This window comes from Ascaphus truei, chromosome 5, assembly GCF_040206685.1.
Source record: "Ascaphus truei isolate aAscTru1 chromosome 5, aAscTru1.hap1, whole genome shotgun sequence".
Lineage (NCBI taxonomy): Eukaryota > Metazoa > Chordata > Amphibia > Anura > Ascaphidae > Ascaphus > Ascaphus truei.
In genome coordinates, this window is record NC_134487.1 from 83,818,270 (window position 1) to 83,845,918 (window position 27,649).

Consider the following 27,649-nt stretch of genomic DNA (forward strand, 5'->3'; position numbering starts at 1 on the left):
TCTTTTTCTATCAGTGTTTTTTTTCTCCTGATATGATTAGCTGTATGAGTTATAGATATCCTTTAACATTCTAGTTCCAGACGTGATAAACTCTAAACTTCTAACATATTTCTTATATTAAAATCATACACCACAATAAGCGGTTCAAAACTTCTCATATTGTGGTGTATGATTTTAATATAATACATTTATGCAGCTTCTTATACTGTAATAATTAGGTCTCGTTTGAATATGCATCATATATGTATTATGTAACAAGTAGAGATCATCAACTCTGGAACTAGAATGTTAAAGGATATCTATAACTCATACAGCAAATCATTTATGTATTGATTAGTATTGGTATATGAGCTGTCCTTGCTAGAGCTTAGTATGCACTAAGCAGAGTCACTAACTATGAAAGAAGGGGGGGGGGGAAACACTGATAGAAAAAGACTGGAAACCATATAGTCACACTTGGAACGCATTAACTTTATTATATCTAAAGTCTAAATTGGTCACATTACAATGTTTGGCCACATTGCATATAAAGAAATGTAGAAAAAAATATATGAATTTAAAGGAAATACCTACTATATCACAATGAGGCAACTAAGTGGCCACATCCAGAATACAATCAACTAATTAGTGTGCCAACTAATTACATATTTAACTAATTAAGGCATCAAGTGTCTCCTATAAATGGTGTGCCAGTTTTAGATGTACCCTATCCCTGACGAAGCCACAGTTACGTGGAGGAAACACGTTGATTGTGCAGCAGCAGCACATACACGGAGAAGTAGCCTGCCAGCAGCATTATCAGAGCCCTTGTCTAGCTACTGTACTACTTCAGTTCACTACTACTTCAGTTCACAGCTGAGTTGAGACCACGCAGCCGTAACAGATCTGCTTGCCACAGTGTCTGAAGTGATTCAGCATTTGCTACAGTATCGGATGGGATTTCCTGCTACCAGAGGGCGATGTCAATTCTGGTGACGTCACAGAACCACTTGGACACAGAGAAGGGAGCGGAGAGCAGAGACTGAGCACCGGAATGACCCTTGTGGACAAACAGGGGCCGCTGCATGTTTCATCAAGCCCAAACCACCCTGACAGACACCGCAGTGCACCCAGCAGACCCAGGAATCAAACACAGTAAAACAGCAGCAAGCAGAAGGCAAACAGCGGTTCTCTACTAACAGGACTCATAAGGACTCCAGCAGCAGGCATCCAGAACACTTGCTAAACAGCATTTATGTGAGTGATCTTTTATTCAACTTTGTTCTAATAAATGGCATTTTAATTTTTGTTTCATTGTCTGCGCCCCATATGTTGTTTTTTAATATATTTTTTTGGAGGTTATTCTACATGGACTGGTGATCCTGGGATTGGGGCAGCACTCAACGTTTTACAAATCATCAAAGATTTAAAGAGGTGGACAATGCAGTTTGGAACAGAATCCAACAGACTCGCATCACCATCTCTTTATATGGGTTTTATTTTATATTTAGTTTAAAGCTAAGTGTATGCTGCTACATTTGTTCTTTTATAGAAGGGTACATCTATCAATGGTTTTTATGAAGTTATAAGTATTTAGAAGTATTTTTGTTTGTGTATTATTATTATTATTATTTTTATTATTATTATTATTATTATTATTATTATTATTATCTGAACATCTTTTACCTATATGCCCTATTTACACTCATCCAACTAGATGGTTACAATGACACAAATAGGGTAAAAAAACAAAGTTATTACAAGCGCACCATTGTTCACCTAGGTGTTCTATTTTTTGTTATCCTGCTGCGCTAGGATCCCTCACAGGTGGAGGCGAAGTCACCCGAGAAATGAGACCACCCCAGGCACCCAGCGACGGAGGCTTAGGCCTCCTGTAAGCACGGAGGTAACAGCAGCATAGGTAGTTTCCTTTAGTCACGGGGAAAGGGGGCTACCTTTGGAGGCACTGCTGAGATCCACAGGACAGGCTTTCAGCAAAGCAGAACAGAGAGGAAGAAAGTATGCTTCCAAAGTGAGTACTAAGGAAGGATGGGAGGCTAGGTGTAGCTCTGTGGGACTCCTGCATACCACAACAGGGGCCCAACTTCTGACAGGGAGCTGCTGCCTGTGCTGACCTAAAAGGTAACCTGTGAAGAGGCAGATTGCTATTGCTCTGGTTCTAAGTCCCCCTGAGGACTGATTCGCGTGGGATGCCTGGAGGGGTTGTTTTGGTTTCCAGGGGTTCAGAAACCTCTGGAAAGGGACTTCAGTATCCGGGCCATAACGGGGTGGAGTTAAAGTACTGTTACGTAGTGTCTGAGGAGTTTTGTCATCCAAAATGGCGGCTCCTGACGAAAACGGGGACAGCGTGTATTTTCTGCAAAAGTTGCAAGCTATTTTCTTGCAAAGATCTGCAACGGCTCAGCGCAAAAGCTGGAGCCGCGCCTACCAGCTATAATTGGCTCAGCGCAAAGCCGAAGTGACGCCTTACAACAGTGTGCCCCTGCTCTTGACTACACCAGAGGGAGGGGACATTATAACCACCAATCGGCAGAGATTGCCTATACTGAAAGAGGAGCCGGATGTGAGCTGGTGCACCCTCAGTTCCTCGGAGCTAGCCAGCTAAGCAAAGCTCAAAGTGTTGTGCTGCTTTTGCACTTTGCTACACAGCCTTATACCATAATTTGTGAGTGCAAGATGAATAAATACCAGATACCAGGAGGCTTCCTGGTAGTCACGGTAGACGGAAAATGCTTCATCAAATGCATCTGCCCATAATGCGGTTTCCCCGGCGGGGATGCAAGCCTGATGGCCTCGTGTACGCAGTGTGGAGCTTACTATATGTGACTGCTGTGTTGCTGCCAGCAGCACCAACTAAGCCAGATTCAGTGGCCAACATGCAAGCACATGCAAGACTAAAGACGTGAACGCTCATGTGGGCCTGTGGGCCCTGGCGGATGATCCAAGGATTCGTGGGCTCCGGCTCCAGAGCCGGAACCAAAGCAACAACCAGAACCACCGGGTAAGGTGACCACCCAGAGAGAGTCTGGGGCACTTCCACTAGTGGCGCAGAAGAGGGACTGCTTCCTGCCGATCGCCACCGGTGAATGTGAGGTGCCACGACGCCATTCCCCTGTGGAGATGTCCCTACCCTCCTCCTCATCAGATGATGACAGCAGTGGAAGGACGTCCATAGGGATGCACAGGCCGGTGCCTCACCCCAGCATAGCTGTGGAGGAACCCATTTCCAGCGGAGCAGATCAACTGCAGAGTCCCGGACAGGCGACATCACGGAGAGCGCTGGTGCACCCTGAGCAGCGGAGGAGCACCATGCCTGTGGCGGCTCCCAGCGAGTGTCACGCTGTGCACACCACAAACTAGACGAGACCCTCGGTACTGAGGTGGGAATAGAGTAAACACCACCGACAGGCACGGGAATCTGATCTGGAGTGTGCGTAGTTGCTCGCGCCGGGTCAGGAGCAGAAAAGGTAGAGGAGTAGGGAATACTTGCCGAGTTGAAGGTAATAGAAGTACGGAACGTTGGAGGTGCTAGTCGCTGGGGTCGGTGCTGGAGAAGGTAGAATAGTCGAGTCCGAGAGCCGAGTTCAGGTTGGAGAGTTGCGGAGGGTCGAGGATAGCCAAGGTCAGGGTTCCAGAGAGGCGGTGGTCCAAAGGCAAGCCAAGGTCGGTACACGGGAGATCAAACAAGACAAGGCAGGATATCTAGGAGGTAAGCACAGGAACAGGAAGCTTATGCTCAGCCAATGTGCCAGTGGCACTGCTGAGCCTAAATAGGTAAGACAGCCCAATAGGAGCAAGAGACAGAACCGGGGCGTGTTCATGCAGAGCCTGTGATAGGCTATGGTAAGAAAGCCAGGTGAGAGTACTGAGGCAATCAGTGCCTGTTGCCACGGAGCTTGGGTGCGTGGCGTACGCGTCACGCGCGTGTGCCGTGCACAGGGAGTGTGCGCCGTGATCTGGAGGCGGGAACTCCCGCTGTGACCCCAGCCCGCATGCGCCCACGCGAGGACGCTGTCCGGCACGAGGAGGAGCCGCACGCATTCGCGGAAGAAGCGGGAGTGCGCGTGGGAGGGCGCGAGTGCTGGGCTCCATCAGCGGCCGTCAGGGTAGGTAGGGGAGTAGTGCGCCTGCATGTTAAGGTGCATGGCTCCTGACAGTACCCCCCCCCCCCCCTTCAGGAGCGACCTCCGGGCGACTCCGGTAAGGTTTGACGGGAAACTTCTGGTGGAACCTCTTGAGAAGGACAGGAGCATGGATGATGAGGGATCCAGGATCGTTCTTCAGGTCCGTATCCCTTCCAGTGAACCAGGTATTGTAGAGTTCTTCTGGAAATTCTAGAATCAATAATGGACTTAACCTCGTATTCTTGTTGACCGTGTACGAGTTGCAGGATTGGAGCTGAGGATGAAGGATCTGGAAACGGGTGCTCTGAAATGCAGGTTTGAGGAGAGATACGTGGAAGACCAAGGGAATCTTCATCGCGGGTGGAAGTTGTAGGCGGAAAGCAACCAGATTGATCTTCTCCACAATGGGGTAGGGCCCCAGGTATCTGGGTGCTAGCTTGAGGGTAGGCACTTTGAGTCTAATGTTCTGCGAAGAAAGCCATACCTTGTCCCCAGGTTTAAATTCAGGAGTCCCATGGCGGTGGCGATCGGCCTGACGTTTCTGTCTAGAGATGGCCGTCTTAAGGTTCTCCTGGATTCCTCTCCAGGATCTTTGTAAGGACAAGATCCGTTCATCAGCCGCTGGAACATCGGAGGGTGAGGTGTAGATGGGGAGTCGGGATGGATGTGGAACCCAAAGTTGATGAAGAATGGTGAATTTTGATTAAATTCTGTAAGGAGAATTTAATCTATAATAATAACAGCATGATCTATTCAAATTATTTTCCACAGGCAAACAGCCATTACAGAAAAGCATGCCAGTGAAAATGTAACTGTAAAACAGATGTTTACTGTTTTGGAGATGATTTAAAAAAAGTTTTCAGTGACATATGGAAAGTGTGATCCATAGATGATGGGCATCACTAGATTGTAAAGTACTTATCCCATCATCTACTGCTTTAGTACTAGCTGTGCAAATATATATATCTTTTTTCTTTTTTTTTTAGATTGCGACTTTTATTTCTTTATAATTTTAGTGAGCAAATTTATGATTGAAGTGATGATTAAAGCATCAGTAATTTCTTGCACTGATTTGGTCACTAGAAAGGATGCTCATTAAACTGCATAAAAGGTCTAGTGTCCACAAAAATACATACATTAGTATAGGTCTAAAATCATCAGGAACAAAATACAGAGCATTTTGTCAATGTGTCATGTACTCTTCATAAATTGTACAGCAGAAATATGTACGTTTAGTAACATGGACGAAATCCTGTTGGTTACACCCGTATTCCATTTGGGAGCTCTATAATCTACAGTAGTTTAATAGACGTTTTCACTTATAAAATCTACAGATCCCCCCCCAAAAAATGAGAAAGGTGTTTTACACTCTAAAAGAGCAAGTGAGTAGCAAAGTCCCCAAACAAGCTAATTAATACATCTCCACCTATTATTAAAATCATAACGCATTCATACACATCCAGGCTGAAATTTATAAAAAACAATGTTTGTTAAAAAGAATAGAGTAAGTCTCATATCTGAATTACATGGAAACTTCATAAAGGTCAGATCATAAGGTTACAGTACTTGATGCTTCCAATGTAGTCATTAACCCCACAATCTATTAAACCTTTGAGTGTCCCAGGACATAGTTACGACATCATGAGGTCTGTCATTCCAGGAGCTCTTGGATGTAGTAGCTATATCCAAAAATGGCCACTCATTGCACTATGGGAGATCTTTACTGATGAGATATGGAAGGGGAATGACTTGTCCCCTTCTGATTTGTCATCAGTGATAAAGCGATCATGGAACTGCTTCATATTGTGTGATTGGAGGGCAAGACGGACTGTGGCTCTCTGATGCTGTTGCCCCTCGGGCAATCAAAGGGTTGAAGTACAGAAATATACCATTGGGTAGTCAGTGCATTTAAAAAATATCGATTGACATACAGAGTAGTATTTCTGCAGCATGTAATCTATGTAAATATCCATAAGATAAACATACAGAATCTTAGAAAGCTCAAAACTCAGACCCACAAAAGAAAGTTTAAAATAGGCAGTGCAGGACTTTTTGAGATGGGAAGTGGGTGCAGGCTTGAAATGTTTTGGCCAAAAGATTGAACTAAATGACCTCTACTTATGAAGAAAAAAAATATCGAAAAACATATAGCAATGTATTAAATAATTTGTCATATTAGATATGCATTGGGGATTCATTGTTTATCCATAATATAAACCCTTCAAAATATCATAACTATTACATTTATTGAGTAAACATTAGCTTACACTTTTAAACCACCAACATGCATATGTATGCTAATGTTCACAGCACTGATGTGCACATACAGTATGTCGAATAACAATTCTGCACAAATTACTAGAAGCTATAAACAGTTCATAATAACTTTCCCGTATAGATCACATAAATCCACATATACTGAAGAAAGCAAATGGAATGCAAATAAGGTCTCATTCTTCCTCCTCCCATTCTGTTCATACATAAATGTGTGCAAATAATTTATTAGTGTACAAAATGTTGATAAGTAAAGAGGAAGTGTTGTCCCTTCATTAGAAAATTATCTTCATAAAAATATATTATATATGTTTGATATGCACTGTATAGTAATAGGAAGTAGATTAATAATTATGACAATTATATTTTTAAAATTATACATTTATCGACATAATTTTCTCAAGTGCCAAGTGCCATTTTAAAGAGAAAAAAATGTCTCTGAAGATATTATTGTTAAGTTGAAAGTTCTTTATTCTGGTCATAGTACTAGTTACTCTAACCTCTTCTTTTGGCCTTCAACAGTGGACTGCAGTCAGCACCCACAAGGATGGCCACTACCTAGACCTGGTTTTCACAAAAAACATTTCTCTCTCAGATTTCTCCATTACCTCTCTCTGACCATCATCTTCTCTCATTTTTTCTCTCTCACTTCTCTCCTTCACCATCTTTATATAACTCTCATTTCTGCAGAGACCCACATTCTATAAACCTACCGGCTTTTGATTCCACTTTGCACTCCTGCGTCTCCTCTCTCAGCTCTGCTCCAGTCCCTGGCAACCTGATCAGGAACTACAACTCTGCCCTATCCTTCTCTCTTGATCTACATGCCCCTCTTTCTCTCTCCCATCTCGCCCTTCTAACCCCAGACCCTGGCTAAATTGCCAAATACGCATGCTTCGTCCTGCACTTGTTCCTCTGAACGCTTCTGGAGGAAATCTCACACTCTCGCAGACTTCACTAGAAATTTATTTTATCCTGTTTCAACTCTACCCTTTCCCAGGCTAAACAAACTACTTTTCTTCACTAATCAACACACACAGGTCTAACCCACGCTGACTCTTCTCTGTCTTTGACTCCCTACACAGACCATCCTCTGCTACCTGTTTTTCTTTCTCCATTTCACCTCAGGACTTTGCTTACTATTTCAAGAAATATGTGGAATCCATACATCAGGACATCCCTCTCTGTATTCTCCTCCCATCTACACCTCTTCCTAACTTTCCTCCTGCCTTCCTTGACTCATGTTCCGCTGTCACAGAGGAGGATGTATTGTTTCTGATCTCCTGTTCTCCCTCTACCACTTGCCCTCTCCACCCATTCCCTCCCATCTCCTAAAACCTCTTGCTCCTGCTCTAATCCCTACACTCACAAACATTTTTAACTCCTCCCTCTACTCTGGTACCTTTCCCTCCACCTTCAAACATGCAACAGTTATACCATTACTCAAAAATAGTGAGCTTGACCATACCTATCTGTCTAACTATCGTCCTGTCGCTTTCCTGCCTTTTGCCTCTAAACTCCTTGAAGGCCTTGCATTCTCTCGCTTGCTCCATTTTCTCACCTCCTATTTTCTCCTACACCCCCGACAATCTGGTTTCTGCACTTCTCACTCTACTCAAACAGCCTTCACTAAAATAACTAATAACCTCCATGCTGCCAAAGACAAAGGTCACTACACTCTGTTCATATTACTGGACCTCTCTGCAGCATTTGATACTGTGGACCACCCTCTTATCCTTCACATTCTCCATACTCTTGGTATCCGTAACAAAGCTCTATCCTGGATTGACGCTTACCTCTCCCATCACACTTTTAGTATCTCTCTTGCTAACACCTCATCCTCCTGTATCGATCTCTATATAAGGGTACCCCAAGGCTCTGTCCTGGGACGTCTTATCTGTTCTCTTTACACACTCTCTCTAGGTGACCGTATCACATCTCTTGGGTTCAAATATCACCTCTCTACTGATGACCCACATTTTCTTTTCAAACCATGACGTTACACCTGCTGTACAGACCAAAGTTTCAGTCTGCTATATCATCCTGGATGAGCCTCCGTTGATTCAAACTTAACATGTCAAAACCAAAGCTCCTCATATTTCCTCCCAAACCTGGCCCTACTACCTCCTTCTATATTACTGTTGGAAGCACCATCATACACCCAGTATCACAAGCACTCTGCCTATGGGTCACACTCAACTCCTCTCTCACATTGAAAATGTAGCTAAAACCTGTAGTTTTTTCCTCCACAATATTACAAAGTTATGCCCTTTCCTTGTTGCTCTACTGCTAAAACTCTGACAAAGGCTCTCATTCTCTCCCGTCTCAACTACTATAACTCCTGCTGTCCAGCCTTCCTGCCTCTTACCTGTCTCCCCTACAATCCATCTTAAATGCTGCTGCCAGAATCACTTCACTCTTTCCTAAATCTGTCTCAGTGTCTATCCTGCTGAAATCCCTTTCCTGGCTTCCTATCAAATCCCGTATCACACTCCCGATTCTCCTCCTCACCTTTAAGGCTTTACACTCGTTTGCCCCTCCTTCCATCTCAGCACTAATTTCTCACTATACACCATCCCAACTCTTGCTTTGTGCTCAAGGTTGTCTTCTTCCTACCCCTCTCCCACCTTAAACCTTTCTCACTGACTGCCCCACACCTCTGAAATGGCCTTCCCTCAATATCCGACTAACACCCTCTGTATCCACCTTTAACTTTAAAACCCACTGTCTTAACGAAGCATATGAGTAGCTCTTTGGCTGATTCTATACACCGCATACATCAACCTTGGCACCTTGCAGATGCACTTACCAGAACACATTCCTTCTGTCTCTGTATGATATTCCTACTTACCAATTCGATTGTAAGCTCTTCGGGGCAGGGACTCACTTTCCTCAAAATTACTTTTATGTCTGAAGTGCTTCTTCCCAGTATGTGTTATTTGTATTATTTGTTATTTATATTATGATGTCACATGTATTACTGCTGTAAACTGCTATGTACATTAATGGCACTATATCAATAAAGACATACATACATAACCTTGGGAAAACCATTTAAGCTGTTGTTGCTAAGTACTACATAAAGTCCTGCATACTGTATAAACCTTAATTCTTGATACTTGAAGACAACAATCCATTTAAGAATTGTTGTTTTATCCTTCTGTATATGTCAGTTTCAAGTTATTGTCCCTGGTCTACCTATATTTGTAGAAAAAATATGTTTGGATAAAGTCATGATTGGGTATTTTTTTATTGAATTAATGGTGTATGATTATACAGTATATTCTGATTGCTCTAGCAAAATGATCCATCTTCCTTCATTATTTTATCTCTCTGTATAACATATACTTTTATAACAAATTGTATTTAGGATACCAATGCCATGAAATTATCCTTTCTAAATGTAACGCAGGACTGGCAGTGATAACTGGGTTAGGGTTCGATACCTTGCATCATAGCTTCATGAATTTGCCCCATTATCTTCCATTGCTCTTTCACATGTATACATGCTAATGTAGTGACAATATACACTGGCGACACACTTTATTCGAGCTCGGCTAGTCCCACGAATTCGGGTATACCCGGGTGTATTGAGGTTTGTGACTGTTTTCTGCCCGAGTGCATTGAGGTATTTTCCAAGCAGGGATTGAAGCATTTTATTCCCGCTGGCTGCAATACTGCACAGTATATATATATATATATATATACTGCATTACAATTCATGAATTTATGCCATCTGGTAGACACGCAAAGCATTGCAGCCTATTAAATCCTAATCATTATCATTTAACAGATCAGCCGCCCATCAGCCAGGCATGAACCCAGGCTGGGAAGGCAAACGCAACGGGGCTTGTCAGAGGTGAGGAGCGGCGCATTCCAGGTATCTGCCAGGTACATACTGGGTATTTGCGCGAATAAAGTGTGTCGGTGCAGTATAACTACTCAAACCAATATTGCATCTTTGGTCGTCTTTTGGAATATCTGCAACAATCCAACATTTCTATTGAATATGAATCATAATTTAGTGCAGTAAACTATCCTATGGAGAAAAGCATACTTCAGTGTCCAGAGGTTGAATTATCTTAAAAAAAATGATTGAGTTTTTAATTCACCTTCATGTTTTGGTTGAGACGCTAAATTGATTTTTGTCCTGTATACAGAGCCTTTAAAATGTTATTCAATGTCTGATTGCACCGCGATCGGCAGACAGCTCACATTTCCTTGAATAGGAGTCAACTGGCCACTTTGAAATAGCCCTATAACCTATAGTTATTTATTGGATTTGTAAAATATAATTGGTAAATTAACTATAGTACAATTTATTTAAATATGATCTTAACTTTTTTAGAAGGATTAAATCTACCCTGCGGTGTTCATTTTGCAGAGAATAAGCTTCATGAAACAGCATTATTTTAATGATGCACTCTGCTGTGATGTGTATGCCTGGATGTTCCTCTAGCAGCATTACTCTCATGTGTCAGTGTGTCCCCTACCTGCTCAGCTAATGAAGGCTGATCTACACTTTAATGGAAAGAGGGAATGATCTTGCTGCTTGCAGACAATTAAGAAACGTTGTTGAGGTTGGTGAAATCCTCTGCACAGTTAGAAAGTATATACTGTACACGATGTAACTTTTTTCATTCTCAGGAAACAATGTGTAGAAAATGTACAGGGCTGGTAACAGCATTGCTATATTCTCCAAATCCCAAAGCTGACAATCTATATTGTCATTTTTGTCTGAGCCCTTATTAATCATCAAACCTTTAAATTGGATTGCAATACCTACACATATTGTAAAAAAACAAAAAAAAAACACCTTATCTTGCCTATCTACAACTGTACAGTATGTGCACTATAATACCCTTTGTAGTAACACAGCTAGGATACCCAATACTGGAATTAAGGTGCTGTGCACCTTTTTTGATTAATCTTCAAAAACAGTGATCCACGAAAGTCATTGCTGAAGGTCATAAAGAATGTTTGTATTCTCTGCCTACAATAAAAAGCATGACAATCCTGGCCGATTTTGAGAAAAGGTACTGTAAAATGAGAAAGAAAGCTTGCACTCTTGCAGCAGATTCTCCCTCTTGCTCCTGGCCATATAGAAATAGCAAGTGTTACTGGTGAGAAATTGCTTCCAAAGGAGCAAAACCATGTCCAATAAGGCCAGGTACATAGTAGGTGAGCGTTTGTGACCGAGCATGTGACGTCACGCGCGCCTGTGCCTGAGGAGATCCGTGTCCTGCAGGGTTGTGTGATGGGGGCATGCCTGTGACGTCATGTAAGTGGTTCGCCCTCATTGGTTGAACTGCGCACCTGACCTGCCGTCGGGTTGCAAATTCAAACCAGTTTGTCTCACCACGCATCGGCCGCCTCTGCGCTCACGTGCACACGCAAACTATGGACATGCGCATTGGCCTCCATTGGTTTGTATTTGAAGCGAGTGATGTTGCTCCATAGTCGGACCCACTATGGACGCAGCCTAAGACACTGAAAAGGTGTGCCTAAGTAGCCTGTTTCAACACAATGCAACTCTTCTTAATTAAGATCATACCTCAAATATTTAACTGTCCCAAAGGTTTTTTAAAGAAGCTGTACACTCTTCCTTTTTTTATTCGGTCTTACATTTTATAAAATATTAACATGATTCAAAGTCAAATGAAGAATTATATCTAATTCCTACAAGAAAAACATAATTCAAAGGACATGTTGGCTTAATAAAGTGTAGTGTTTCCAGAGTTGTCACCTAGACCCAGTACAATAAGATACAGAGGTTGTCTGAGAGCGATATCTCAAACTTAGCTTCCCCGTTAAGAATATACACTCTAATTCTTTGTTATTAAAATGTTTTAGTGCATATATAAAAAAGCTGATTATGACAAAACACCAGAAGTTAAGAGAAGTGGCTGGTATAAAAAGTAAATCATGCAGTGCTATCTCCTTACACCGTGTCAAAAAGCAATAATAACATGTATCTCAAACCTGACTTTCATATTTGTGTATGTAAAAAAATCAGTCTGAACATTTGACATAGATTTTCTTATCCAACTAAAGTGCTAGTTTAAATGTTGTCTCTTTTCTTCTCCACATTAGAAGGCCCCATCAAAGGTGGTCTTCCTCCTTCTACCATGAGTATCATGACTGTTCCAAACACAAGATGTCTCTTGGTCACATGGTCCCGAAACTTTCAGTATATGTGCCCCATCCGTGTTTCTTCTGTTGCTTCATCAGGGATGGGGCGCAAGTTTCCCCTGTTGTCAGGGGGGTGATACTGTACTCTGTTAACTGGCTGACCTGTTATACTTCTGTACTCTGACATTAGATTTAAGATAATCTAAGGGCCAGTAATCCTACAAAAATAAGTTTTGTGAACCGTTTTATTTGTAAACAAAATTCAAATAAATGCTGGCATTTTACAGGTAAAGAAAGGTGTAAAAAAATTGAGTAATTTAGTTCTTCATTAAGCCCATGTGAATGAACACTTTGAAAATTAAAAATCCATTTACTTTATTTTCTAAGTGTAGCCTACTTTCCCCTGTGTCTAAGGAAGCTACCTGTGGTGCGTTACCTGAGTGGCTTACAGGAGGCTTGATCCTCCGCCGCTGGGTGCCTGGGGTGATCTGTTCATGGTTACACAGCGCCTCCACCTGGGAGAGATCCTAACACAGTAGGATTACCCCTCTCAGGAACCCAATACATACAGTAGAGGAATAAATATACACACGGAGGAATAACAACTTATCTTTACTGACAACACATAACCTTAGTACCTTAGCAGTACACGCAGCATAACCCAACCCCATACAGTCCCCACAAGGTATACCCACACCACAACACTACACCGGTGAAACCCACAGAGTCCAGGCCCGCCCAAATAGTGTTAATGTGGAGTAGCGCTACCCACTGTGTGTATGGCCGTTGGTGCACATGTACCTTTCCTGGTCTCTGTCTAGACCAAGACAACCTAAAGATGGTGATCCGTCAGACCGCAGAGTGATAGCACATCACATCTACCGGATCCTTTTCATCCGCCACTGGAGGGACCTCCCGCAAGGAGTGTGTCCCTATAAACTGTCTCTGGTAAAGTGCCGCACACACCACGTGGTATCCCTTGCTGATGCTGCAGCACTAACAGTACCTAGAGCCGGGGCCCTTAACTGACAGGGCCTTCCCTACATGTACTGGGGCCTATTGTGAGTCAGGGATTAGCTGGGGCCTACAGGGGGAAAGCTGGCCTAGTCCCAGGGATACTGGCACCTGGGACACTACCTCTCTCCTCTGCGTCCTGCTACCGACTGGCGTGGTCCCTGCAGCGCGCCAAATGGATCTTTTCTGCTGGCTCCCTGCAAACACCCCTAAGCCTCTTTGGACTTGCAGTTCCCTTGCGGAGCCGTGGGCAAGATGGCCGATGCATATTCATTCTGCGCATGTGCAAGTGTCCTATCGCACATGCACCATAATAAAAAAAATAGCAGCGCCCTGTGCCGGCGTCCCACCGCGGATCTCCAGTGATAGGATCACCCCCCAACAGCCTGCAGCCTTCCTAGTGGCTCCTACTTCCCGGCAATCCGCCCGCACTCTGGAGGTACCCGTGCGCCTTGCCGAGCAGTCGTAGCCTCCCCCTTCTCCGCACCCGAGGTAAGAGAGGGAAAGGTGGACCTGGCTACATTAGTGACATTCTTCAAGATTTCCCCCCCTTAAACCAAAATGTACAGCTTCTATACCCACAAAGACAGGATTCGCACTACAGTATGTCTATGGAAATAGAGTTGCACAACACTCGTCAACGTCTTGCACTTCAAATTATCTGCCATTGCATTAGTAATATTGGAACATGCAATTAAATATAATTAACGTTAGTAAACACACATAAAGGCATATATAATATGGAGCTCACAATCCCTCACAATCCATGCACAACCATTTTAATGAGGGTTTGTTATGTTAGACTGTTCCAAATAATTAGTTTAGGTCATTTGCATTCTCCCCTTTTTATTATAGAAACAACATAAGCATGCAGCATCTCTGACCACCTACTGTATAGTAAATAATGCATAGGAAAATGAAATAATGTAGGTGAATACAAAACACATCCACTCAGGAACATATTGGATTGAGCAACAATATGCCCCATTAACCAAACAATTGATTAACAAAGAAGAACACAACCCATTATGGAAATGATTGCATTGCCTGTACAATTAACATTAACAACACGGGAGGGGGTGCTGTATTTATTAATGTCAAGCAACAATTACGTTTAAATGTAGAAGTAGCACATTTAAAATGTGCTAATCACTAGCACTAATAGAATATGTTCTTTGACAGCTTCCTATAGAACACAATGTGGAGGATGTATGATGTAAAGAAAATGATGTTTTGATGCATTGTATCATTTTCTGATTGCATAACAAAAAGAGCTTCCTTTCCTTCTTGGATGCACAGTTTGCGTGGGAAAGTGTTTACATTTTTAAACATGATTAATTTTTTGGATGTCAGTATAATGTGAAAAAAGGAAGAACACGAATTCCTTCCTTATTCCTCATGCTGATATTCTCCAAACGGCATGCTTCAACACACTGTGCAGTCAGAGCATAGTGCCTTCATACAATGAGGCATAATGAAAATCGATGCTATTTGCTTTAAATTTGCTCCAAAAATTATATTTTTGTAAATCACTGGGCAAATTTCTATTTATTCTCAAATTCGCAAAAGTTTGCCTAATGGGGGGAGAGCGGGAGGAAGAGAGAGAGGGTGAGGAAGAGAGAGAGGGAGGGAGGGAGGAAGTGGGAGAGGGAGGAAGAGAGAGAGGGTGAGGGAGGGATGGAGGGAGGGAGGGAGGGAGTGGGAGAGGGAGGGAGTGGGAGAGGGAGGAAGAGAGAGAGAGAGAGAGAGAGAGAGAGCGAGAGAGATAATCATAATTTACTAGAGCTTCAAATTACTTATATACCTCCCCAAATACATCTTTATACAAGTTGGAAGACACCTGTGCTCAAAAAGAAACACACCTGAGAAACCGCCGATTTATTCATATTTGGATGTGCAACGAATATTTAAATGATTAACATTATCATTCTTTTTCTTCAAATACGTTTTAGGGTGTGGATGGAAGTATTGTAACTGCAATGATTTTTTTAAAGTTCGCGTCACTTTTTTTTAATAACAGAATGTATTTTTTTTTAATATAGAGGCAACTTTTTTTCGATCTTGGACAAATTCGTGGAGTCGAACTTGCTAAAAAATGCCAACGGATTTGAACTTTGCCAAAAAGTTCACCCATCTCTACCAATAACAGCTTCATCAGGAAGAACCATGTTCAAACTAATGAGACAAAACAAAAAAAAAATCTATGAGAGGGTTTAATGATTCTGAACTTCTTTAATCCAGGTATGGTTGTACAAACAAATGAATACAGTAGATAAATGATTTAAATCACTTTTATGTTAAAAAATAAATAGGAAGCACTGGTATATAATGCAATAACAATGCAATCATCCTTTTTGGTTTAGGAGCAGTAGCGGAACTACCATATGTGCAGCTAGTTTGGCTGCACCAGGGCCAACCATGAAATGCCGTTCCGCCTCTTATTTTAGAAGTCAGAACTCTGTTCCCTCATTTCGCAAGGGCCCCCTATTCACACTCTCAACCTGGGTACTACCTGTGGTGTGGGGCTTAACCCAGCGCTGGAGGGAGCGCATCTATGTGGTCCTAACATGGAAGTTAGACTCCACCAGAAGTCAGACCCAACTTCTGCAACCATCGCCTGTGTGGGCAACATTGCCGGTTCCGCTAGTCCACAGGTTGGGCACCAGGGCAAGAGAGGGTGTGGGGGGGTTTGTTTAACTTGCACTGGGGCCCACTAGTTCTAAGCAAATATTAAGTATGATTTTCAATGTTGTTGTCTTATAACGTTCAAAACAATTTGAATGTATTGTATTCAAATTATCATTTTCAAATAGAAAAACAAAATTAATTTGATATTACAGTCTAATGCTTCACACAATTTAGTAAGTGACTAAAGAAAACAGTGCCAGTACTTAATAAATATTTGTGTTACTTTATTTATTTATAGTATAATATATACTGTATATTGAATGAAGAATCCCAACAAATAAGAACAATACAATTTTTTTTTTTTTTTAAATAGAAAGGAAATTCTAAAAAAACAAAGCCTCAAAAAGCTACAGGTCATCTCACCAGGACCAAGGCTATCCTTTTGAGACTAGATGCTGAAAAAGCATTCGACAGGATAGCCTGGTCCTTTTTAGACAGAACAATGCAAAGATTCGTATTCGGGGGCCCTTTCCTCTGTACCTGAGCTCTGTATCAGAATCCAACAGCCTCGGTCAAACTTCCGGGAAATAATGTGGACTCAATCAAAATAAAAAATGGCATGAGGCAGGGCTGCCCCCTATTTCCCTTCTTTTTTCCCTCTCAGTAGAACCTTTAGCCTCAAATATCAGAAGCGATCCAAATATCCAGTGAATTAGCATAGGTAAAACAGACTATAAACTCTCCCTATTTGCAGACGACATTATTCCAACGTTATCCAATCCCCAAACATCCCTGCCCAGTCTCCAGTATTGTTTAACGGAATTTGGCAAAATATCTGGATATAAAATTAATAACGATAAGTCAGAAACTCTGAATTTGACCCTCCCATCCCAGGAAATAAAACTACTACAATTGAACTTCAAATACAAGTGGCGTTCCTCCCATATTAAATATCATGGAGTTAAAATTGCCAGATTCTTTAGCTCTCTTTTTTACTGTAACTACCCCCCTTTATTTGACAAGATCAAGAAAGATCTGCAGATGTGGGATAAATACCAGATCTCCTGGATCAGGAGGATAATATCAATCAAGATGAATATACTACCTAGACTGTTATATTATTTTCAGACCTTTCCGGTCCTAATACCGATCCCGGAGTTAAATAACCGGCAAAATAAAATATTCCATTCATTTGGCAGAGCAAAAGACCTAAGATGGCAAGGTCAGTTATGGTAGCCTCTAGAGAAAGAGGGGGTAAAATATTATAAAGCAGCCCAGTTACAGCAGGTAGTGGTTTGGAACGCTGACCCAAGGCTATTTTGCTGGCTGGGTATCGAATCCCACTATTTAAGGGATACCTCACTTGCAATGTCTCTATGATCCCCAAGGAGGCAGGATGCTGATATCAAAATGTTCAAACTGGGCCCGATGGGATGCACATGGAATATTTGGAGCAAAACAAAAGGCAAATACAAACTCACCTCTCCTTTGTATCAACTTACCCCCCTCTTTAATAACCTGGATTTCCCCCCAGGCTGTGAGCCAAAGCAATTTGATCAGTTCCAAATTAAAGACATCAGAACAATAGCAGACCTTCTGAACAAAGGGAAGCTCATCTTCCAAGAACTCTGTAGTAAATATGAGGCTCCAGTTCTCCACTTATTTAAATGTCTTCAATTAAAAACTTCCCTATATAAAATATCTGGAAACCTCACTTTTCCTGAAATTTCAAGTTTTGAATCATACTGTCAAAGGCAAATCTATCAGAAGGGATTAATTAGGAGAATATATTGTGAGGTAGAGGCATCAATAGATACCCCAGAGCATAACTATATGCTCAAATGCGCTGAAGATTTAAGCATATTTATTAATAGAGATGACTGGGAGGACAGCTGGGAGTATGCAGCCAAAACCTCAATCTGCACCACGGCAAAAGAAAAAATATATAAAATACTATTCCACTGGTATCTAACACCATCTAGGCTGAGACATATCTTTCTGGAGGTCCCTGATTTGTGTTGGAGGGGTTGTGGACAGAAGGGGGATGTGGCTCATATATGGTGGACATCTATAGGGTTTATAGAAAATACGCTTAACTTGGTTCCTACATCTATTATATTGGGATATAAACATGGGGATCTCCTCCTTGTGAAAACTGGTATCTTCCTGTTTTCCTCCATCATCATTACCCTTAGAAATATGTTAATCATATTTAGTTTTATACTTATTTCTATTATGTGATATTGAGCCCATCAGGGAGCCCCCCCCCCCTCCTCAATCAAATAGTGAATTTCTGTCAATGGCCAGTACTTCTTCAAAGGCCAGTTGTATATCTGCCTTATGGTACCCAATTGGATAAAGCATTCATTCAATTCTCCAGACTGTTGGATTAAAGCTGCAGTTCAGTCTATATCCTGCATGTGTGTTTTTTTTAATAAATCAGTTCTGTAGTAAGAAATAATACTTTTAGCATTTTCTGTTTTTAAAAAAACAACTTTGAAAGACCAATTTTCTTGTATTCTATTTTAACAAGCATTTGCTAAGGCACTGCCCCTTCATGTCCTGTCACAAACCCAGGCACACCCCTTTGTCAGCACTGCCCTCCCTCTCTCTAAACGTGCACTAGCATCTGGTCACATGATCTTTCTCATACAGTAGTACATTCAAGGAAGCTGGAGAAAAGGGATCAGCCATGCATAGCAGCTCGGATAGGCGATTTCAAACTTATTACAGTGTTTATTCCATTCATTGCACGTGTATATAATGTAAAATTGTAATAATTCCATTTATAGCAAACGTGTATATGTGAATATTATTTAGATGTATATGTATTGTGACAGAAACCAGGGGATGGTAATAAATTCCGTATATAGGGCTCCCAGGATACTAAACAGTTTCTATCCTGTTTGGCCTGGGAGTGCAGCCTTATAATACATACACTCCATCCCACAGTTTGGCAAGCGCTGGAACTGAGGGATGAGAGATCCAGACCAGAGTTTGTCTGCTGCCTGATTTCTGTCACCTGTCATGCTAATTAGGAATCAGGTATGTAAGACTGTTTTCCTGTTTGCTCTGGGCTCCCCACAAGAGCCAGGAGGCTGGAAGGCTGCTGAACTACAGAGGGGAGAAGCCTCTTCCCCTAACAGGTTCAATCTTTCTGTTCATTTGTATAAGACTGCAAAAGTACCTTGTTTTGTTGTTGGGAGTGGAAAAGCCACTTCCAACCCTGAGTCAGGGATATCTAAGTTAAGTTATCGCTCAGATGAGCAGCTTTTGTTTTGATCTGTTTTCTGTTGTATGCACGGTGGCAGTCTCAGTGCCTGGGACTGAATAAACCAGGCATAGCCTGTTTAAAGGAACAGTACGTGACGCCTCATCATTTAACCTACCCTAAAAGACCGTGTTCTAAACAGTCCCGGACAAACGACGGAGCCCCGGAGTAAGCCGTTTGTCACATATGGTGGAGAATGCGGGCAGAGCACTAGGGGGTCTGCGGGTTGAAGAACTTTGAGAGAAAAAAAAAAAAAAAAAAAAAAGTTTTTTCATCCTCTGCAAACAAGATGGAAGACGTGGTGGGTGCGCTGGTACGCAATGTCGCTGCCCAGAAAGACGCGAATGAAACCCAGCAACAGCTGTTAATAGCCCAGCAAGAAACTAATGCAAACCAGCAGCAGACGAATGCAGCCCAGCAACAGCTGCTAATAGCCCAGCAAGAGATTAATGCAAACCAGCAACAGGCGAATGCAAACCAGCAACAGGCGAATGCAAACCAGCAACAGACGAATGAAGCCCTGCAAAACGCGAATGCAAACCAGCAAGAGACAAACCGCTTGCTGAGAGAGGAGCAACAGCGGTTCGCTCAGGGCTTACAGCAGGAACTCGAGATCCTGAGGGGGACTATCAGTAACCTTCCACTGGCAGTGGCAGCCCCAGTTCCGAAAATGACCAGGGCAAGCCACTACCTTCAGAAGATGGGACCCTCGGATGATGTGGAAGCCTATCTTCTCACGTTTGAACGCACGGCACAGAGAGAGGGATGGCCAGAAGCTGAGTGGGCTGGTCTAATCGCACCCTTCCTAAGCGGCGAACCCCAGAAGGCTTACTTTGATCTAGAGCCAGCCGAAGCTAACGTCTATGCAAAATTGAAGTTCGAGATCCTCGCCCGCCTCGGCGTAACCACGGCTGTTCGCGCCCAAAGGTTTCACGCATGGTCCTTCACGATGGATAAGGCCACCCGAAGCCAGATGTATGACCTCATCCACCTCGCCCGGAAGTGGCTACAACCCGAGATCAACTCAGCCAGCCACATCGTGGAACGGTTGGTCATGGACCAGTTCTTGAGGAAACTTCCCTCTGCCTTACGCCGTTGGGTCAGTCGGAGTGACCCCCACAATGCGGATGAGCTTGTGGCCCTCGTAGAAAGGTACAATGCAGCAGAAGAGCACCCGCAACCCACAGTCGTGGAGCAACCCCACTACCCGAGGTTCCAGGACTCTTCCAGAGACGGTAAAAGGGTACCGGGGTTAAGGGGCGCTGAAGAGCGGCGACCACCTTCACGCAGCACCAGCAACAGTGGTTCGCACACTAAGGGCAATAGCCAACATGGGGAGCCGGGAAAAGGCTCTAAGTGGGACACAGACTATGTACCTAAATGTGTAAATTGTCATGAGAGGGGCCACACAGCAAAAATCTGCCCACTAAATGATGAGCCCATGCAATGCAACAGCGTGGAACCTTATTCGCTGTTGTCCCAATGTATGGGCCCTAGCCCAGAGGACCCCTTGAATAACCATCTGTGGGCATTTGTAAAGGTTAATGGTAAGAGGGTTCGGGCACTTCTTGACTCGGGGAGCATGGTCACACTAGTGTCCGAATACCTCTTGCCCATTAAGAAGAAACAGGGAAACAGTTCACAAAGAGTGGCAATTTGTTGTATACATGGGGATAATCATGAATATTCCACTGTTGATGTTTTTTTTGAAACAGAGTTTGGTTCTTTAGATTTCAAGGTGGGTATTGTACCCAAACTGGCACATGATGTGTTAATAGGGACCGACTTTCCCCATTTTCTAAAAATGTGGTCCCCCGCTCAGAATAGCGCCCAGAGTTCAATAGCGGACCATAACGAAGTATTAGAAGAAACAAATCCTTTCCCTTTTTCAGAAATGGAGGTTGACGAGGGCCCAAATAAGAAGGGGGAAAAGGAGGAGTGCTGTAAAATTCCCTTCCCCATCACTACTTTGGTAGGGAATACCCCAAATCAAGATGTTGAGCAGACACTTACCACCCCAGAACCGGATAAGACCCTCGCTGACCTAGAGGTCAGTCCTGGGAGTTTTAAGAAGGCCCAGTGGGAGGACCCCACATTAGCGGTAGCAAGGGGAAATATACGGGACCAGAATAGTACTCCTGGCCAACCAGATAGGTCACTTGCTTTCCCTACTTCGAGGTAGAGAACGACCTAGTATATCGGGTTGATAAAAGGAAATCTGTTACAACTAAACAATTGTTGGTACCACGGACATTCCGTAACGTAGTATTACACCTCGCACATAGTCATCCATTGGGGGGACACCTAGGGGTGGAAAAGACAAAAGAAAAGGTTCTCCGAAGCTTCTATTGGCCTGGGGTTCTGGCAGAAATTACGAATTATTGTTCCTCATGCCCAGAATGTCAGATCACCGCCCCGTTCAAGGCGTACCGCAGCCCATTGGTACCCCTTCCCATAATAGAGGTACCATTTGACCGGATTGCTATGGATCTAGTAGGACCCCTAATAAAGTCTGCTAGGGGACATCAGCATATATTGGTAATATTAGATTATGCCACCCGATATCCGGAGGCAGTTCCCCTACGTAGCACGTCTGCTAAAAACATAGCAAAAGAGTTAGTAGTTCTGTTTTCCCGGGTCGGGATTCCTAAAGAGATTCTATCTGACCAGGGAACACCATTTATGTCCCAAGTAACAAAAGAGCTATGTAAACTCCTAAAAATCAAGCATCTCAGAACCTCAGTCTATCATCCACAAACAGATGGTTTAGTGGAAAGGTTCAATAAAACCTTAAAGAGCATGTTACGGCGGGCGGTTGATAAAGATGGGAAAAACTGGGATTGTTTGTTACCGTACCTGTTATTTGCCATTAGGGAAGTTCCCCAATCATCCACAGGCTTCTCCCCGTTTGAACTATTGTATGGCCGACACCCAAGGGGCTTACTGGATATAGCCAAAGAGACTTGGGAACACGAGGTTACCCCTTACAGAAGTGTAATAGAGCATGTTGCCCAGATGCAGGACCGCATAGCTGCGGTCCTACCCATAGTGAGGGAACACATGGAGAAAGCTCAAGAAGCACAGAGGAATACGTATAATAAGGGTGCTAGGGTCAGAATTTTTTATCCAGGTGATAGGGTACTAGTTCTGGTTCCCACCGTGGAGAGTAAATTCCTTGCTAAATGGCATGGGCCATATGAGGTCTTGGAAAGAGTGGGAGAAGTAAATTATAAGGTAAGACAGCCAGGTAGGAGGAAACCTGAGCAAATTTACCATATAAACCTACTCAAGCCCTGGAAAGATAGAGAAGTCTTGTTAACCCTAGTACCCCCAGGTCCGTCAGAGAATCAAGAAACTGACCCAGAGGTTAGCATAGCTGAAACCCTGTCTGTTCATCAGAAACGAGAGGTTCAGAATTTAGTGAGAAGAAACAAAGAAATCTTCTCTATACGGCCAGGTAGAACTAGCGTAATTGAACATGACCTAGTCTCTGAACCGGGGGTCCGAGTTAACCTTAAACCGTACCGAATCCCAGAGGCCAAAAGAAAGGCTATAAGTTTAGAGGTTAAAAAAATGCTAAAACTAGTTGTAATTGAGGAATCCCAAAGTGGGTGGAACAGCCCTATAGTCTTAGTCCCAAAGCCAGATGGTACAACAAGGTTTTGTAATGACTACCGGAAACTAAACGCGGTGTCAAAATTTGATACTTATCCTATGCCCAGGGTAGATGAACTTGTAGAGAGACTGGGCAAAGCCCGATATCTCACAACCCTAGACCTAACAAAAGGGTACTGGCAGGTTCCCCTCACAGAAAGGGCAAAAGAAAAGACAGCCTTCTCAACCCCAGACGGCCTCTTTCAGTATAAGGTGTTGCCTTTTGGCTTACATGGAGCTCCCGCCACATTCCAAAGAATGATGGATAAAATTTTAAAACCACATGCTCGGTATGCTGCCGCCTACCTGGATGATGTGGTAATCCATAGTGAAGATTGTCAATCCCACCTTCCAAAGGTCCAAGCTGTGCTTGACGCAGTCCGGTCTGCTGGACTAACTGCTAACCCCGCTAAATGCACTATTGGTCTGGAGGAGGCCAAGTATCTGGGATATTCTATTGGCAGAGGTTTACTCAAACCCCAAACACTCAAAGTGGAGGCGATACAAAATTGGCCAAGGCCCGTTACAAAAAAACAAGTAAGGACCTTTTTGGGGTTAATTGGGTACTATAGAAGGTTTATTCCCAATTTTGCAACTAAGGCAACCCCACTAACTGACCTCACAAAAGCAAGAGGACCACTAATGGTAAAGTGGTCCCCTGAAACCGAACAAGCCTTTAGAAGCCTGAAAGAAGCTCTCTGTGCCCAACCAGTGTTGGTCACACCTGACTTCTCCAAAGAGTTCGTAGTCCAAACCGACGCATCTGAGGTAGGGCTGGGGGCGGTACTCTCCCAGGAGTCTCAAGGTGAGGAGCACCCCATCCTTTATTTAAGTAGGAAACTAAATCCCCAGGAGAAAAATTACTCCATAGTAGAGAAAGAGTGTCTCGCAATAAAGTGGGCTGTAGAGACGCTCAAATACTACCTGTTGGGGAGAAAATTCCGGTTGGTCACAGATCATGCACCCCTTACCTGGATGTATCAAAACAGGGAAAAGATTGCTAGAGTGACCAGGTGGTTCCTAAGCCTACAACCCTTTAAATTTTCTGTGGAACACAGGTCAGGGCACAAACATGGCAATGCTGACGGGTTGTCAAGGATGCACTCCCTAATATCCATGGTCGCTCATCCCTCGAGGTCTGAGCTGGGGGGGAGGATATGTGACAGAAACCAGGGGATGGTAATAAATTCCGTATATAGGGCTCCCAGGATACTAAACAGTTTCTATCCTGTTTGGCCTGGGAGTGCAGCCTTATAATACATACACTCCATCCCACAGTTTGGCAAGCGCTGGAACTGAGGGATGAGAGATCCAGACCAGAGTTTGTCTGCTGCCTGATTTCTGTCACCTGTCATGCTAATTAGGAATCAGGTATGTAAGCTGTTTGCTCTGGGCTCCCCACAAGAGCCAGGAGGCTGGAAGGCTGCTGAACTACAGAGGGGAGAAGCCTCTTCCCCTAACAGGTTCAATCTTTCTGTTCATTTGTATAAGACTGCAAAAGTACCTTGTTTTGTTGTTGGGAGTGGAAAAGCCACTTCCAACCCTGAGTCAGGGATATCTAAGTTAAGTTATCGCTCAGATGAGCAGCTTTTGTTTTGATCTGTTTTCTGTTGTATGCACGGTGGCAGTCTCAGTGCCTGGGACTGAATAAACCAGGCATAGCCTGTTTAAAGGAACAGTACGTGACGCCTCATCATTTAACCTACCCTAAAAGACCGTGTTCTAAACAGTCCCGGACAAACGACGGAGCCCCGGAGTAAGCCGTTTGTCACAGTATGTTACTGAAATGTGGAGTGAGTGTGTAGGTAAATACACACAATACACTTCCACTGTATATATATATATATATATATATATATATATATATATATATATATTATATATATTATATATGTATGTATATGTGAAGTTATGTGAGTCAAAAAGTGACAAAAGCCCTCCATAGCAAGGCAAATAGCAAATGGAAATATTACTGTATGCTCATTTGTATGTATATATATATATTTATATACACACACACTTCAAATACGGATAGTGATTCACGTAAATGATATATATATATTCACTTTCTGGGAGTATAAGAGTGACTGTCCTGTTGTTCCTTTTTTTGTATCCATCATTGAATGGTATGCACCCTCTCTTTACGTTTATTTTATACTAGCTGAAAGACCCGGCGTTGCCCGGGATGTAATATTCCCGCTCCTTTCTCTCTCCTCACCCCTCCCCCTCTCTCTGTTTGTCCCCCATTCACATCAATCCAGTTCCCCCCCCCTCCCTCCTTTACAGCTTCATGCAGTGTGTGTGCGTCAGTCATTGTGTGTGCGTCAGTCAGTCAGTGTGTGTGCGCGCGCGTCAGTGAGTCTGACGCAGAAACACAAACACACAGACTGACTGACGCACACACACACAGTCAGTGTGTGCGTGTGTGTGTGCCTCAGTCAGTCAGTGTGTGCGTGTGGCAGTCAGTCAGGGTGTGCGCGCGCTCGCGCATCAGTAAGTGTGTGTGTCAGTCAGTGTGTGTGTGTGTGTGTGTCAGTCCGTGTGTGTCAGTCTGTGTGTGTGTGTGTGCGCGCGTCAGTCAGTGTGTGTGTGTGTGTGTGTGTGTGTCAGTGTGTGTGTGTGTGTGTGTGTGTCAGTGTGTGTGTGTGTGTGTGTGTGTGTCAGTGTATGTGTGTGTGTGTCAGTGTGTGTGTGTGTGTGTACCATTCATTGTGTGTGTGCGCACCATTCATTGTGTGTGTGCGCGCGCGCGTCAGTCTGTGTGTGCGCGTGGGTGTGGGGGTGTGCGCGCGTGCGTCAGTCAGTGTGTGTGTGTGTGTGTCAGTCAGTGTTTGTGTGTGTCAGTGTGTGTGTGTGTCAGTGTGTGTCAGTGTGTGTGTTTGTTTGTGTCAGTGTGTGTGTGTGTGTCAGTGTGTGTGTGTGTGTGTGTGTGCGCGCGTCAGTCTGTGTATGTGTGCGTGTGGCTGTGAGGGGTTGTGTGCATGCGGCTGTGAGGGGTTGTGTGCGTGCGTCAGTATGTATGTGTGTGTGTCAGTCAGTGCGTCAATCAGTCAGTGTGTGTGTGTGTGTGTGTGTGTGTGTGTGTGTGTGTGTGTGCGCGCGTCAGTCAGTGTGTGTGTGTGTGTCAGTGTGTGTGTGTGTGTCAGTGTGTGTGTGTGTGTGTACCATTCATTGTGTGTGTGCGCGCGCGCGTCAGTCTGTGTGTGTGTGCGCGTGGGTGTGGGGGTGTGCGCGCGTGCATCAGTCAGTGTGTGTGTGTGTGTGTGTGTGTGTGTGTGTGTGTGTGTGTCAGTGTGTGTCAGTGTGTGTCAGTGTGTGTGTTTGTTTGTGTCAGTGTGTGTGTGTGTGTGCAGCAGTCAGTGGGTGTGTGTGCAGCAGTCAGTGTGTGTGTGTGTGTGTGTGCGCGCGTCAGTCTGTGTATGTGTGCGTGTGGCTGTGAGGGGTTGTGTGCATGCGGCTGTGAGGGGTTGTGTGCGTGCGTCAGTATGTATGTGTGTGTGTCAGTCAGTGCGTCAATCAGTCAGTGTGTGTGTGTGTGTGTGTGCGTGCGTCAGTCAGTCAGTGTGTGCGTGCGTCAATCAGGGTGTGTGCGTGCGTCAGTCAGGGTGTGTGCGTGCGTCAGTCAGGGTGTGTGTGCGTGCGTCAGTCAGGGTGTGTGCGTGCGTCAGTCAGGGTGTGTGTGCGTGCGTCAGTCAGGGTGTGTGTGCGTGCGGCTGTCAGTGTGTGTACGTGCGGCTGTCAGGGTTTGTGTGCGTGCGCCAGTCAGGGTTTGTGTGCGTGCGCCAGTCAGGGTTTGTGTGCGTGCGCCAGTCAGGGTGTGTGTGCGTGCGCCAGTCAGGGTGTGTGTGCGTGCGTCAGTCAGGGTGTGTGCGTGCGTCAGTCAGGGTGTGTGCGTGCGTCAGTCAAAGGGCAGGCGTGGGGGGGGTGAAGGGCAGGGGTAGGGGGGGTGAAGGGCAGGGGTAGGGGTGGGTGAAGGGTAGGGGTGGGTGAAGGTCAGGGTTAGGGGGGTGAAGAGCAGGGGTAGTAGGGGGGGTGAAGGGCAGGGGTAGAGGGGGGTGAAGGGCAGGGGTAGAGGGGGGTGAAGGGCAGGGGTAGGGGGGGTGAAGGGCAGGGGTAGGGGGGGTGAAGGGCAGGGGTAAGGGGGGTGAATGGCAGGGGTAGGGGGGGTGAAGGGCAGGGGTAGGGGGGGGGAGAACGGCAGGGGTAGGGGGGGTGAAGGACAGGGGTAGGGGGGGGTGGGGTGAAAGTGAGGCACAAATTGTTGGCAGGAGTAAAATGTCCCTACACACACACACACACACACACACACACACACACACACACACACACCGGGAGTGAGAGGTGGTGGAGAGTGGGACTGGCGCAGATCCGAGGCTGCTTGGCCCCCCAGCGGCTGGGGAGTTGGCGGCCGGGGGGGTAAGGGAGCGGGCGGGGGGGGTAAGGGAGCGGGCGGGGGGGTAAGGGAGCGGGCGGGGGGGTAAGGGAGCGGGCGGGGGGGGGGGAAGGGAGCGGCGAGGGGGTAAGGGAGCTTTGGCGGCTGGGGTAGGAGGGC

General features: G+C 44.5%; 1 long non-coding RNA gene across 1 annotated transcript in view; it reads left to right on the forward strand.

Annotated features, from left to right (window-relative positions):
* Positions 1 to 916: 916 nt before the first annotated feature.
* The window catches only part of LOC142494399 (uncharacterized), a 36,002-nt gene continuing 9,269 nt past the window's right edge, over positions 917 to 27,649 (forward strand). Inside the window, exons 1-2 of the long non-coding RNA XR_012801417.1 lie at positions 917 to 1,236; positions 15,587 to 15,785. This is a non-coding gene — a long non-coding RNA (uncharacterized LOC142494399). The remainder of the gene's footprint in view (positions 1,237 to 15,586; positions 15,786 to 27,649) is intronic.